The sequence below is a fragment of the Lynx rufus genome, unplaced genomic scaffold (assembly GCF_022079265.1).
Source record: "Lynx rufus isolate CCGP_SWC_20201006 ecotype Redwood Valley unplaced genomic scaffold, mLynRuf1.p SCAF_9, whole genome shotgun sequence".
Classification (NCBI taxonomy): domain Eukaryota; kingdom Metazoa; phylum Chordata; class Mammalia; order Carnivora; family Felidae; genus Lynx; species Lynx rufus.
The window spans coordinates 63,626,778-63,641,720 of NW_025814897.1; positions in this window are offsets into that span (position 1 = coordinate 63,626,778).

Consider the following 14,943-nt stretch of genomic DNA (forward strand, 5'->3'; position numbering starts at 1 on the left):
AAAATAAGCATTCTCATACACTGTTGGTAGATGGTTATCCTGGTGTAGTTATTCTGGGGAGCAATCTAGCAGCACTTGGTGAAATTAAATATACTATATGCTAAGGGAAACAAAAGCAAAAATAAACTATTGGGACTACATCAAAATAAAAAACTTCGGGGTGCCTGGGTGGCTCAGTCAGTTGGGCATCCAACTTCAGCTCAGGTCATGATCTCATGGTCCGTGAGCTCGAGCCCCGCATCGGGCTCCGTGCTGTCAGTTTGGAGCCTGGAGCCTGCTTTGGATTCTGTGTCTCCTTCTCTCTCTGCCCCTCCCCCACTCACGCTCTGTCTCTATCAAAAAATGAATAAACGTTAAAAAAATATTTAAAATAAAAAACTTCTGCACAGCGAAGTAAACAATCAACAAAACTAAAAGGCAGCCTACAGAATGGGAGAAGATATTTGCAAATGATATATCTGATAAAGAGTTAGTATTCAAAATATATAAAGAACTTATAGCATTCAACACGCCCCCACCAAATAGTCTAATTTCTCCAAAGAAGACATTTCTCCAAAAAAGACAGTCAGACGGCTAACACACATACATGAAAAGATGGTCATCATCACTTATCAGGGAAATGCAAATCAAAATTACAGTGAGATATCCCTCACACCAATCAGAATGGCTAAAATCAATAACACAAGAAAAAAGTCTTGGCGAGGATATGGAGAAAAAGGAATCCTATTGTACTGTTGGTGGGAATGCAAACTGGTCTAGCCACTATGGAAACACAGTATGGAGATTTCGCAGAAAGTTAAAAATACAACTATCCTACCATCCAGCAACTGCACTATTAGGTATTCACTCAAAGAATACAAAAACACTAATTCAATGGGATATATGCACCCTGATGTTTACAGCAACATTATCTACAATAGCCAAATTATGGAAGCAGCCCAAGTGCTTACTGATTAATGAATGGATAAAAAAGAGGTGGTACATATATACAATGGAATATTACTCAGTCATAAAAAGAATGAAATCTTGTCATTTGCAACAACATGGATGGATCCAGAGGGTATAATGCTAAGCAAAATAAGAGAAAGACAAATACCATATGATTTCACTCATATGTGAAATTAAAAAAAAAAAAAACAAACAAGCAAAGGGAAAAAAAAAGAGACAAACCAAGACACAGATTCTTAACTAAGAGAACTTTTTATATAGGTAACTCTGATAGAGGGGAAGTGGGTAGAGGTAAGGGTTAAATAGGTGATAAGGGTAAAGGAGTGCACTTGTGACGAACAATGGGTAATTAAAATAAAAACTTAAAATATATATTTACTATCTTCTAGCAATTCTGCTCCCAGGTTTATGTCTTAGTGGGTTACACACAAAGTGAGTGAGGACGTGTTCTCTCCTACTCTACTTTTTAAAAGAATTTGTGTTGGATTGACATTTCTTCCTTCCTTAAATAGTTGATAGAATTTGCCAGTAAAGCCATCTAGGCCTGGAGTTTTTAGTTTTGTTTTTGTGGGGGGAAGTCTTAAATTTTAAATTCAGCTTTAGTAGATTTAAGGCTATCAGGTTTTTTATTACTGGATTTTGAGAGTTCTTTATATATTCTAGATACTAATCCTTTGTCAGATACATAGTTTGCAAATATTTTCTCCCAGTCTGTAGCATTCTCTTAACAGGATCTTTCACAGAGCAAAGATATTTAGCTTTGATGAAGTCCAATCTATCAATTTTCTTTTATGGATCATACTTTTGATGTCAAGTTTAAAACTCTTTGCCTCACCATAGATAGCAAAGATTTTCTCCTGTGTTTCTTTTCTAAAGTTCTTTTATTGTTTTATACTTTACATTTAAGTCCATGATCTATTTTGAGTTAATTTCTGTATAAGGCGTGAGACTAGATCAAGGTTCATTTTTTTGCCTATGGGTGTCCAAGTTCTCCACCTCTATCTGTTGAAAAGGCTTTCTCCCACTTAATTGCTTTTGCATCTTTGTCAAAAATCAGTTGGGCATAGTTGTGTGGGTCTATTTCTGGGTTTTCTATTCCATTCTACTGATTTATGTGTTTATCCCTCCCTCCACCAATACCACAATCTTGATTATTGTAGCTATATAGTAAGTCTTAAAATTGGGTAGACTGATTCCTTCTACTTTATTATTCTCTTTTCAAAACTGTCTACTTATTCTAGTTCCCTTGTCTTTCCATAAAAATTTTAGAATAATCTTGTCTGTGACTACATAAAATCACACTGGGATTTTGATAGGAATTGTGTTCCACCCTCTGTGGTTTGCGTATGTACACAAATGATATCTTTACCATGTTATGTTTTGCAATCTGTGAACATGGTCGGTCTCTACATTCACTTAGATTTTTTACTTCTTTCATCAGCATTGTATAGTTTTTAGCATAAAAGTCCTATAAATGTATTTTAGGTTTACAACTAAATATTCAATTTCTCTGTGAGCAAGTGTAAATGGTACTTTCAATTTCAGTGTCTACATATTCACTTTTAGTGTACAAAACCATGGGTTTTTGGTTTTTTTTGTATGTTGATCCTATATCTTGTAACCTTGTTGAACTCATTTATTCTAGGAATCTTTTTGTAGATCCTTTAGAATTTTCTATATAGACAAACATGTCAACTGTAAAGAGGAACAGTTTGAGTCTTCTGTTCTGTATGCCTTTTATTTCCTTTTCTGTATTGCACTAGCTAGAACTTCTAGCGCTAATTTGAGTAAGTGGTGAATCCTTGCATTCCAGGTAAGTATTCCATTTTTCACCATTAAGTGTAATGTTAATACAGATTTTTTAAAAAAGAGATATCCCTGGGGTGCCTTGGTGGCTCAGTCAGTTAAGCGTCCGACTCTTGATTTGGGCTCAGGTCATGATCTCACAGCTTGTAAGATTAAGCCCCACATCAGGCTCTGTGCTGATGGCGTGGAGCCTGCTTGGGCCTTTTCTTTCTCCATCTCTCTCTGCTCCTTCCCTATTCGTGTTCTTTCTTTCTCTCTCTCAAAATAAATAAACATTAAAAAAGAGAGAGGGATTTTCTGAAGTTGAGGAAATTCCCCTTTATTCCTAATTTTCTTAGTTTTTAACCTGAATGGGTGTTGAATTTTGTCAAATGCCTTTTCTGTATCAACTGATGTAGTCCTGTGTTTTGTTTTGTTTTTCTCTTTAGCCTTTAAATATGGTGAATTACATTGATTTTCTACTATTGAACTAGCCTTTGTATTACTGGAATAAACTCCATTTGGCCATGGCATCTAATTCTTTTTTATATATTGCTGTATTCTATTCGCTATTATTTTGCTAAAGATTTTTGTGATTATATTCATCAGGGATATTGGTCTGTAGTTTTCTTTGTTTATACAATCTCTTCCTGGTTTTAATATCAGAGTAATACTAGCTTCATAAACTGAATTGGGAAGTGTTCCTTTCAATTTTCTGAAAAAGATTGTGTAGAATTAGTGTTATTTCTTCTTTAAACACTTGATAGAATTCCCCAGTGAGACAATCTTGCCCTAAAATCCTTTTTCTTGGGAGTTTTAAGATAGTAAGTTTAATTTCCTTAACAGTTCATAGGGTTAAATTAGTTCATATTGCATGAGTTGTAATACTTTTTTTTTGAGGAATTGTCCCATTTTAACTACACTGCCAAATGTATGTCTATACAGTTGTTTACAGTATTACTCTATCTTTATATAGTTATGTCTGCAAGGTCTATAATAATATTTGTTGTTTCACTCCTGATATTGGTAATTTGTGTTTCTTTGTTAGTCTTTTTAAAGGTTTGTAATTTTACTGATCTTTTCAAAGAAACAGGCCTTTGTTTCATTGGTTTGTTCCACTATTGTTTTTTTTTTTATTTTTTAATGTTTTTCTTTATTTTTGAGAGAGACAGAGACAGAGCATGAGCAGGGGAGGGTTAGACAGAGAGGGAGACACAGAATCTGAAGCAGGCTCCAGGCTCCAAGCTGTAAGTGCAGAGCCCAATGCGGGGCTCAAACTCACAGACTGCAAGATCATGACCTGAGCTGAAGTTGGATGCTCAACCTACTGAGCCACTCAGGTGCCCCAGTTCCACTGTTCTTCTATTTTCAATTTCATGGATTTCTGCTCCTACCTATATTATTTCTTCTGTTTGCTTTAGGCTCATTTTACTCTTTTCCACCCCTGGATTATCAAGGTGGGAACCTTGATTATCTTTCTAATAATGTATGCTTTTAGTGCTAAAAATTTCCCTGTCAGCATTGCTTTAGCTATGTCCCACAAATTTGGATATATTTATTGTATTTCAATTTTCATTACATTCAATGTAATTTTTTATTTCCCTTGTGACTTCTCTTTGACCAATGGATTATTTGTAGGTACACTGTTTAGTTTCTGAATATTTGGAGATTTTCCTGTTACTGATTTCTAGTTTGATTTTGTTGTGGCCAGAGAACACTCATATATTATTTCAATTCTTCTTCTTTTTTTTAATTTTTAAAAATGTTTTTATTTATTTGGGGGGGGGCAGAGGCAGAGAGAGAGGGAGACACAAAATTCAAAGCAGGCTCCAGGCTCTGTGCTGTCAACACAGAGCTGGAAGCGGGGCTCAAATCCACAAACTGTGAGATCATGACATGAGCCCAAATCCGAGGTTTAACCGACTGGGCCACCCAGGCACTCTGATTTCAATTCTTCTAAATTTGTCAAAATTTACTTTATGGCCCAAGATAGAGCCTATGTATGTTCCATGAACACTTGAAAATGTGTATTTTCTTGGGTGGAATATTCTATAAATGTCAGTTAGATCCTATTGGTTCACAGTGTTAAGTCCTTCTGTATACTTGTAAGATTTTCTGTCTTGTTTTACCAGTTGTTGAAAGGGGTGCTGAAGTCTCCAACTGCATTGTGGTTTGGCCTAATTTCTTTTTTCTGCTATATCAGTTTTATGTCACATATTTTGTACAATGTTGTTTGGTATATACACATTTACGATTGTTATGTCTTCTTGCTGCAGATTCATTTATCATTACATAATGTCCTTCCCTGTCTTTGCCAAATTTTCCTCTTAGGTCTACTCTATCTGATATTAACATAGCCACTCCTGGTTTAATTAATTTTTGCATGATAAATCATTTTCACCCTCTTACTTTCAATTTGCCTATACTGCAACATTAAAAAAATTTTTTTTAATATTCATTTACTATTGAGAGGCAGAGAGAGACAGAGTGTGAGTGGGGGAGGGGCAGGGAGAGAGGGAGACACAGAATCCGAAGCAGGCTCCAGGCTCTGAGCTGTCAGCACAGAGCCTGACACGGGGCTCGAACCCACAAACTGCAAGATCATGACCTGAGCCGAAGTAGGACACTTAACAGACTGACCCACCCAGGCGCCCCCCCCATACTGTAACCTTTAAATTGAGTTTCTCATAGACAAAGTAGTCATCTGCTCATCTCTGTTAATTGGTATGTTCAGTTCATTAACATAAAATGTAATTATTGCTATGTTAGGAAGTCAAGTTGCCATTTTTTTTCTTTTCTGATCGCTTCCCCCGATTTTTGCCTGTTTTCTTTTTTGTCCCTTCTACAGGTTAGAATTCTATTTTATCTATAGTGATTTTGAGTTTATATATTTGTATAGCTTCTCAGTTGTTGCTATATGTATTGCATTATAAACGCATTACTCAACATGGTCTACTGGTGTCATTTTACCAGTTCAAGAGAAGTATAGAAACCTCACCTCTCTTTATCCTTCCCCATTCATAATTATCTTAAATATTTCCCCTACATATATTTAGAACATCAGACAGCATTATAACTTTTGCTTCAACCATTAAACACAATTCAGAGAACTGAATTGTGAAAGCTAGTTCAATTTGCACATATTTTGTTCACATGCTCTTTCATCTTTCTTTATGTTCCAAGATTTATCATTTCCTTTCCACTTGAATAACTCCTTTTAACCATTATTTTAGGGTAGGTTGCTGGTGACAAATTCTCTTAGTTTTCCTTCATCTGAGAATGTCCAAATTTCCCCTTTATTCCTGAAGAATATTTTCACTGGGTATACTATTCAGAGTTAACAGTTCTTTTCTTTCAAACCCTAAAAAATACTGTACCACTCCCTATGGCTTCCATGGTTGACAAGAAATCTATTGTCAATCAAATTGTTTTTCCCCCCTTAGGTAAGCTATCATTTTTCTTTTGCCACTTTCAATATTTTTATTATTTTTTTTTTAGTTTTCAGAAGTTTAATTTTTTTTTTTTTCACATTTATCCTGTTCAAGGTTCACTCTATTTCTTATCTCTGACCAAAGTTTGGGAAGTTTTCAGCTGTTTTTCATTAAGTGCTTTCTCGGCTCCTTCTGGGATTTTGATGACACAATATTAGACCTTTTGTTACAGTCCCACAGGTTCCTGAGGGCCTGTCCATTTCTCTCAGTCTATTTTCCCGGTTACTCAAATTGAGTAATTTGTATTGTCCTTTTCTTTTCGCTTTTAGTTATTTATACTTTTCAATTCTAGAATTTCCATTTGATTTCTGTCTCTGGGAAGGTTCCTTATCTGTATATTCATTGAGGCCATACTTTAGTTTCTAATACATATTTTCCTTTCATTGCTTGAATGCACTAATAACAGCTACTCTGAAGTATTTGACAGCTAAATCCAATATCTGTGTCCCCTGGAGTTAATTTCTATTGAGTGTCTTTTATCCTGAGTATAAATTACTGTTTATAATTTCATGTTTTTATAACAGGGTTATAATTTTCTGTTTATTTGTATGTCTGGTAATTTTGGTTAAAAGCTGGTTATTGTGGATAATATGCTGTAGTAAGTTTTCATTCTGTTATATTCTAAAAATTTGTTATTGGTATTGTTATAGCAGGCATTCTGGGGTGGGAGCAGGCCTAAATTGCAAATTTTTTATTTCCTGTGTTGTGTAACGGTAGATGTCTCTGCTTATTTTTTAGCTTATAGCAGCAGCATGCTTTTTTTTTTTTTTTTTTTTTTTGTAAGCCTGGTCTAGAACATCTCACCTGCACATTTACAGTTTAGTCACTGGCCAAGGATCTAGGCAGAATTTGGCTCAGATTTTGGGGCTCACCTCCTTTACAGTCCTTTTGCTTCTGGGGTTTCCCTTTTAAATTTCCAGCCGCTCTCCACTACCGAACCCTGTCCTCTGACACTTCAGTTGCCATCCAAGCTGGACATAAATTGAGGAATGCACTCAGTCAAAAAGCAAATTTGCACATCTCACACAGTGCACTTCTGTCATTCAGGGGTAGACTCTTCTCTGGACTCTGCCAGTTTTATGTGTTAGGTACCCCCCCTAAGTCTCCTCTATATGCATGTGTATTTTAGCAGTCATGCAAAGGTTTGGGCAGAGTTTATGTTCATATTTTGGTTTCACCCCTCATGGCACTCTCTCACTTCCAGCATTTCTGCTCTTAAATTTCCAGCTGCTTTACCAGTCCTCTGTCTATTTTGAGCCAGTATGGCTGTGGTTTTTTGCCTTTGGAACTGGTGGATGCTGTGGGGCTGGGAAAGACTTTCAGGCAAAGACCACAAAATCATAATTTCTATCCATTGCAGTTGAAGTATTTTAAGGGTAAATTCTCCTCTAGTTTTTGCCTGCTTTTCTTCACTTTTCAGTGTCTTCAAATAGTTGTTCTTTGGTTTATATTTTGTTCAGATTTTATAGTTGTTAATTTTGTTATATTTTATAGTGGAATAACCAGCCTGACAAATTAAGTTGAACTCTGGAAGCAGGACTCACACATATATATTTAAGAGAACACTTATAAGAAAATTCTTTACTCATTTTTTTTGTGGTCACAAGGATTTGCATAATCTAAATGTCCTTAACTAGGGAAATGGATATGTTAAATGTTCTAAACAGACACTCTGGAACACTAAACAGACATCAGAGGCAAATAAGCCTAGATCCTAGGGGTGCAGTACTGAATAAAACAGATCGAGTCCTTGCTGTCTTGGAACTTACATTCTAGTGTGAAGAAATACGCACCAGTCATATAAACAAATAAATATGCAATTTAAAAGGTGATAAGTTCCTTGAAGAAAAACTAAGTGTGGTATGGCAGTAGAGAGGGGGAGTATAAAAACTGACTTTTCAACAGAGATTTGAATGAAGTGCCTAAGTGAGCCAGGTAGATATCATGGAAATAACATTCCACATAGATGCACAATGACCCGGAGGCAGGGAGGCATGCTGAGAATATTCAAGAAATAGCAAGATAGACGGTATTTCTCAAAAGGCATGAGTAAAGGGAGTGAATGTTAGATAACTGGAATCCAGAAAACACAGGGCCTCTTAGGAAACAGTAAGAATTCTGGACTATGTTATGAGTGAGATGGGAAGCCATTAGAGCATCTGAAGAGGAGGAAGAGTGAGTCAAAGGTACATATAGCAACATGCACAGCACTTAAAAGCATTGTGGTGAGAAAAGATTTATAGGAAAATATCATTTATGTTCACTCATGAGCATAGCTGCAAAAGTCCTAGACAAAATATTACCAAAATGATTTTAGCAATGTATAAAGAGAATAATAATCAACTAAGGTGATTTTATTCTAAAAATTCAAGGTTGATTTCACACATGAAAATGAATCTATTACTTGCTACACTGAACAAAATTAAATATATATATATGATCATCTCAATTCAGCAGTATTTGACAAAATTCGAAGTCCAATTCATGATAAAAATAATAGCAAACAGGGGCGCCTGGGTGGCGCAGTCGGTTAAGTGTCCAACTTCAGCCAGGTCACGATCTCGCGGTCCGTGAGTTCGAGCCCCGCGTCGGGCTCTGGGCTGATGGCTCAGAGCCTGGAGCCTGTTTCCGATTCTGTGTCTCCCTCTCTCTCTGCCCCTCCCCCGTTCATGCTCTGTCTCTCTCTGTCCCAAAAATAAAAATAAAAAAAAATAAAAAAAAAAAAATAATAGCAAACAGAAAAGCACATCATTAATCTGATAACCACTAATCAGAACCTTAATGCAAATATCATACCCAATGATGAAATACTGAAAGCTTTTCTTTCAAGTTTAAGAATGAGATAAGGACTTCCACCAACATCACTTCCCCTGAACATAGTAAGAGACCTTCTGGGTTGTTCACAGCATTATTTGCAGGGACCACAAGCTGGATGTTAGGCAGTTCACCAACCTTGTTTGTCTTCCCCCTGAGCACACAACAGGAGTACACTTTCACCAACTACAGAGTTCTACATGGAGAACTCTACAAGGAGACTTGTTTTGGCCAATTACATAGGGGCAAAAAGGGCTGAAACTTTGGGTGCCAGGGAGTGATTTCCCTCGTTCCCTTTTCTTTCCTAGTGATTTTGGAAGCGTGCATTGCATTAGCTAGGGTTCCTGAGTGACTATGAACAGTCCCTGCCTCTAGCAATAGTAAGAAATTATCTTCTGTGGAGTTAAGACATTAACATTCTGGATTTTAATTTCCTGCAGCATGGCACAGCCCATTCTGATTGATGTACAACTCAAATTTACCTAAACAATTGAATTAATCAATCATGGTTTACAATCGTAATTTACTTACAGAACAGGATACTTCTATAGTAATAACAGTGAATGAAATTCATTTGTACTAACAACATGGATGAGTCCCATAAACTTAATGTTGAGTGAAAAAGCCAGACACATGAAAATACGTACTATTTAGGTGTACACGCTTTAAAAAGGGTCTGAGCACCCAATTCCACCATGGGAGAAGGCCCCCACACCAATAAACAATTCTCTGAGACACCAGCAGGGTGTTCTACAACTCATCTTAATTCTGACACTAACTGTCCTGAGACAGCATTAGATTCCACAGGCTCAGCGCTCAGTCCTACATGACTGCTCTCCTCCCGCACTTCAAATGCTAGTCCCAAGTCCAAGTTGTCACAGAACTTGGAAAAAGTTTATTTACATTTGCCGGCTTATTATAAAAGGACATAGTAAAGAATACAGCTGACCATCCAGGTAGAAAAGATGCACAGGGCAACCCCTCAATCCTAGGTGATTTGGGGGCATTCCAAAAGTCATCTCATTAACCTAACAAAAGACCGGTTCCAGCTCTCATCACTTAGGAAACCCCAAGGGTTTTAGAAGCTCTGTGCTAGAAACGGGAGGACTAAATATGTATTCTTTATTATAAATCACAATATCACAATGCTTAACCAGTAAGACCACAAAGGAATGCAAGGAAATGGTCACGAGAGTCAGGATGGTGGTAACTTTGTATGGTTGAGAGAAACAAGTGGTTGATGTTTGGGAGGTAGCATAAAAGGTTTTTGGGTGCGGAGGCTTTCTCAATTTGGATGGTGGTTGCAATGGGGCTGGCCTATGATAAAACCATGGGTCAAACATTTTGGTTTCATTTACTTTTCCATATGGGTATGTGTTTTGCTTACTTTTCCGATGTGTTCAACTAAGAATAATTTTAAAAAAGATCAATAGTTGCTGTAACAACAAACCCTCAAGTGTGTAATGGTTCATCTATAAAGAAAATGACTTCTCACTCAGGTGAAGTCCCAAACAGGTGGCTCTCCTCCAAGTGTTGTTCAGGGATCTATGTTCCCTCCATCTTTTGGCTCCATCATGTTTGACATGTACCTTTCAAGGACATATGGGCAAATGCATCAAGTTGGCCAAAGTGGATTGACATGGGGACTAATGTGTAGCAAAATATAAGGACCCAAATATGCAAGTAGCATACCTTAGTTCCACTACCACCCAACTGGCCAAATTCAATCACGTAGCCACACGAAAGTATAAGGGGAGCTGGAAAACAGAGTCCAGCTAATTTCCCAGGAAGAAAATGGGTGTGAGGAACAGCTGCCAAGTCCCTACCACAACATATATACACCAAACCATGCACGTTGCTAACATACGTATCTAGGGACACACAACAAACATATTGTGGGAGTGAGGAAAAAAGAGCAAATAAGTAATAAAGGAAACAAATAACAGGAGAGAGGGCTTTCATGGGCCAATCCTAAAACAGGGCCACAAATTTAGGAGGATTAACTCAATTCCCAGCATCAACCTATGTGGCAACAAAAAAACACAAAAAAAGTCCAGCAGCCATGGTGCCAGCAGTGCCATCCTAACCAGACTCTCTGAAGTGTGACTTAGGTTTTGCAGTTGGTCCGTGTTTGTTTTCTAAGCCTCACTCCCTGGACTTCTCACGAGTTCTGTGAATTACTTAACTGATATCCTCCCAGTACATTTTTTTCTTAACCACACTTTCTTATAGTGTCACAGAGTAAGTTGTATTTTGCCTGTTGAACCTCTGTCCCATGTTGAACTTGAGCCATTACAGTGGGAATCCTTACTTTGTCCTTGGCCTCAAGGGGAATGCTGCTGCAGAAAGCCCAACATCTAGACAAACCTGCTCTCCAGCAGCAACAGCCAAGCAGCAGGAAGATGCCCCTCGCCTCCCAAACCTCAGATGAGCGCATCTAATTGGTGGAACATAGTTTTTACTCAGAACCCCAGCTCCAGGGATTTTAATTTCTCCAGGTAGCAAAGAATTTGAAGCAACCAAGTGAATGGATACGTTTACTCTGGTGGATGTATACCCTGAACACTCCACGGTGACCCACGGCTGACAGAAGCAACAAAGTATGCATAAGAGCAGCTAGTGGAGTGTATCCCTTATTTACCTATTTTCTTAGGGCTCCTGGCCTCTACAGATCTCCCTCCACCCCCCACTCCCCACCCCCTTACACACACTCTTTGTGTTGCTGCAGCTGGGAGTCTGCAAACTCTATTTCCCAGAATCTACTGCCAGCTGGTTCCATTAGTTCCTGTCAATGGATGTCCTAAAGGGAACCTGAAAGTGAGAGGGGAGGAAGGCCCTTTGTCCCTGTTTTCCAGCTGCTGTCTCATTACTTCAGCTGCAGGCAGCTGGCTCCAGCTATTAGCTGCTTCTGCACTCAGCAGCAGCTTTGCCGCATTTGTCAGATTGTAGAAGCAGACAGGCAGTCACTCCCTTCCTCAGAGGTCCAAGCACTAGGTATGTAGAAGGAGCTTCCCCCACAAAGATGTGAGTATCAGTCAAAAGGGGGTCTTTCTCTGAGCTCCTAATTTCTGGTGATTACACCACTTCTTCCTGTTTGTTTTCCCAGGACTTGGGATGCTCTCGGAATTCTCCAGTTAATTTTTGAATTACATCAGCAACTTCGACCTATTCTTTCATCCTTCCAACACTTGGAATCAATTCTCAATAAATGCCCTTTACTTGAAATGCTTTGCATTTTCCCGACAGGGCTCCGATTGATACGTGAATGGATACTAAAAACAGAGCTGAGGGAGGGAGGGAAAGTAAGAATACATTGTCAGTAATACTCTATATAAATAAAGCAGTTCACGTTTTCTTTTTTTTTTAATTTTTTTAACGTTTTTTTAATTTATTTTTGAGACAGAGAGAGACAGAGCATGAGTGGGGGAGGGTAAGAGAGAGAGAGGGAGACACAGAATCCGAAACAGGCTCCAGGCTCTGCACTGTCAGCACAGAGCCCGACGCGGGGCTCGAACTCATGGACCGTGAGATAGATCATGACCTGAGCCGAAGTTGGACGCTCAACCGACTGAGCCACCCAGGCGCCCTGCAGTTCACGTTTTCTAAGAATATGTACATAAGAAAGAGGATGTTAAATGAGTTTTTCAGTCGTCTAAGACCTTTGGATAATACACCAAGACTGAAGACCATAGGTAATAGGCACTGACACATTCTAAATAAAGATGCTGGATACATCCACATAGGATTTATTCTAAGAAAATAAAGCTGATCCAGAGACCATCAAACTTTCTACTGTATATGAAGTGAGAAATGAAAGATGCATTGATGGGAATTTTTTTAGGAATAGAGAACTTTTCCCCCCGAAAGGCATCCTAAATCAAGTGAGGAGGGCTCTAATAGAACCATTTATAGTAGTTCTGTGTCTCCACGAGAGGGACAAGCTTTACATTCATTCAGATTACATTCTCGAGCTAGAGGCTTGCCACACTCAGGAACTTAATAGAGCCATCTGTATATGGCCACTGAGGTGGGGCCTGGGGCAGAGGCCTCTTGGGAGTTAATACAACCTGAATCACTTATGAGGGTTTGCAGCCATATGCATATAGAGATTGGTGCTTCTCACATGGAGAAGTCAGTCAGGCTGGCTGAGGCAAGCAAGGGGAGAGGGGTCAGCTGCTGACTGCGCTGCACTGCCAGTGTTGGTGGGAAAAATATGCATGAGTTTCTGGTGGGCTCCCTGAAAGGGAACTAATCTTGAAGTGTTTGTTGGAAACTGTCCCAGGTCCCCTCCCTCTGTGCCAGGGATAGGGATGTTAGCATTAGGAAGCTATGGATTCATGGACAGGGGCAGAAGCTGAAGAGCTGAGGGGGAGTGTGGGCTGTGTATAATAAGCAGCAAAGCCAGCCAGTGCACAAGTCCCTACTGGGGGGCTCCAAAGAACCCCAATACCCCACATGAGAGCCAACATTTAAATAAGTGCCTGTCTTAGTAGAGCACACTGATGGTGTTTACCTTTTTCTCCTCTAGTGTGTCCTCCCCATCCCAATTCTAAGTGACAGAGGAGGTAATGAATGAAATAAAGACCATGCTTCCCCACCCCACTGGGCTGGAGGAAGAACAGCTTCAAACTGGGTAAGTTGCTAATAGATCACTGAGGTGTGGGAAGGAGTGTGGGAGACAAATATATTTTAAAATGTTAATATTTTAGGGGCACCTGACGGCTCGGTTGGTAGAGCATGTGACTCTTAATCTCAGGGTCTTGAGTTCAAGCTCCACACTGGGTATGAAGCCTACTTAATATAAAATTCAAAAAAATAAAGATAGAAAAGAAAATGTTAATATTTTAAATTGGCCTCAATTATGTTGTAGGGAATAATGAAACATATTTATACCAGAGTATTAATAACATAGAAGGACCCTTGAAGTAAAGCCAAAAAGGTAGGGGCTGTGGCAATCAACAAGACTCCCAAGAAGTGTAACAGTAAGTAAGGTGTCCCCGACTAATCAAGAACACATCATCTTGTAACCATTAGAATCAAGACACCAAGAGCAACAAAGACCTAAAACTTAACATCCTTGAATTCCTAAACCACTGACAGCAGCCATCTACCTTCAGGTTTCTAAGTATAGTAGAAGAAAAAAATCTAATTTGTTTAGGACATTCTTCAGTGGGATTTTTTTTTCTGGTCACAATCAAAATGCAACTGATAAAATGAGTATCTCAACTTCCTCACGTGGACGTTTTTTTCTCAATTAAGATTCAAAGTTATAGGATAGGTAGGAGTGTTGACTGGCATCTGGTAAGATAATTACATGTTTGAAGCACCCTGAGGGAAACAAAAAAAGGTTTTGTGGTCAAGAGCAAGGTGGACAGGATGCCCAGAAAAGATATATTAGCCAGAGTATATAATACTAACTTCTGTAACCTTCCCAAAGCTCAGTAACTTAATGCAATAGAGGTTTATTTTTGTTGAAAAGTCCAATGTGGATGTTCTTGGTCAAGCAGATTTCCTCCAAGCAATTGACTCCACAGTCTTTAAAACATATGCTTCAAGCTCACCCAGGAAGGCAGAAGAGGGGATGGGAGAATGTGGAGAAGGCTCATCCACTCTTTAATTGCCTTGGCCTGGTAGTAAAGCATTACTCCTACTTACTTTCCATTGGCGAAGACAATAGCCCTGCCTTGATGCAAGGAGCTGGGAAACATAGTTAACTATGTGTCCATAAAAAGGACATTTTGGTGAGCATCTAGCCAGTTTCTTCCAAAGAAGAAACGGGGATTTGGTGTGAAGATCTGGAAGATGAAAATGAGCTCATCACAAAAAGTACTGTAAAAAGATAGAGCAGCATGTGTAAAGACCCAGCAGGAATGGCTTGGAATGCTAGAGGAATGAAAAGAAAGCT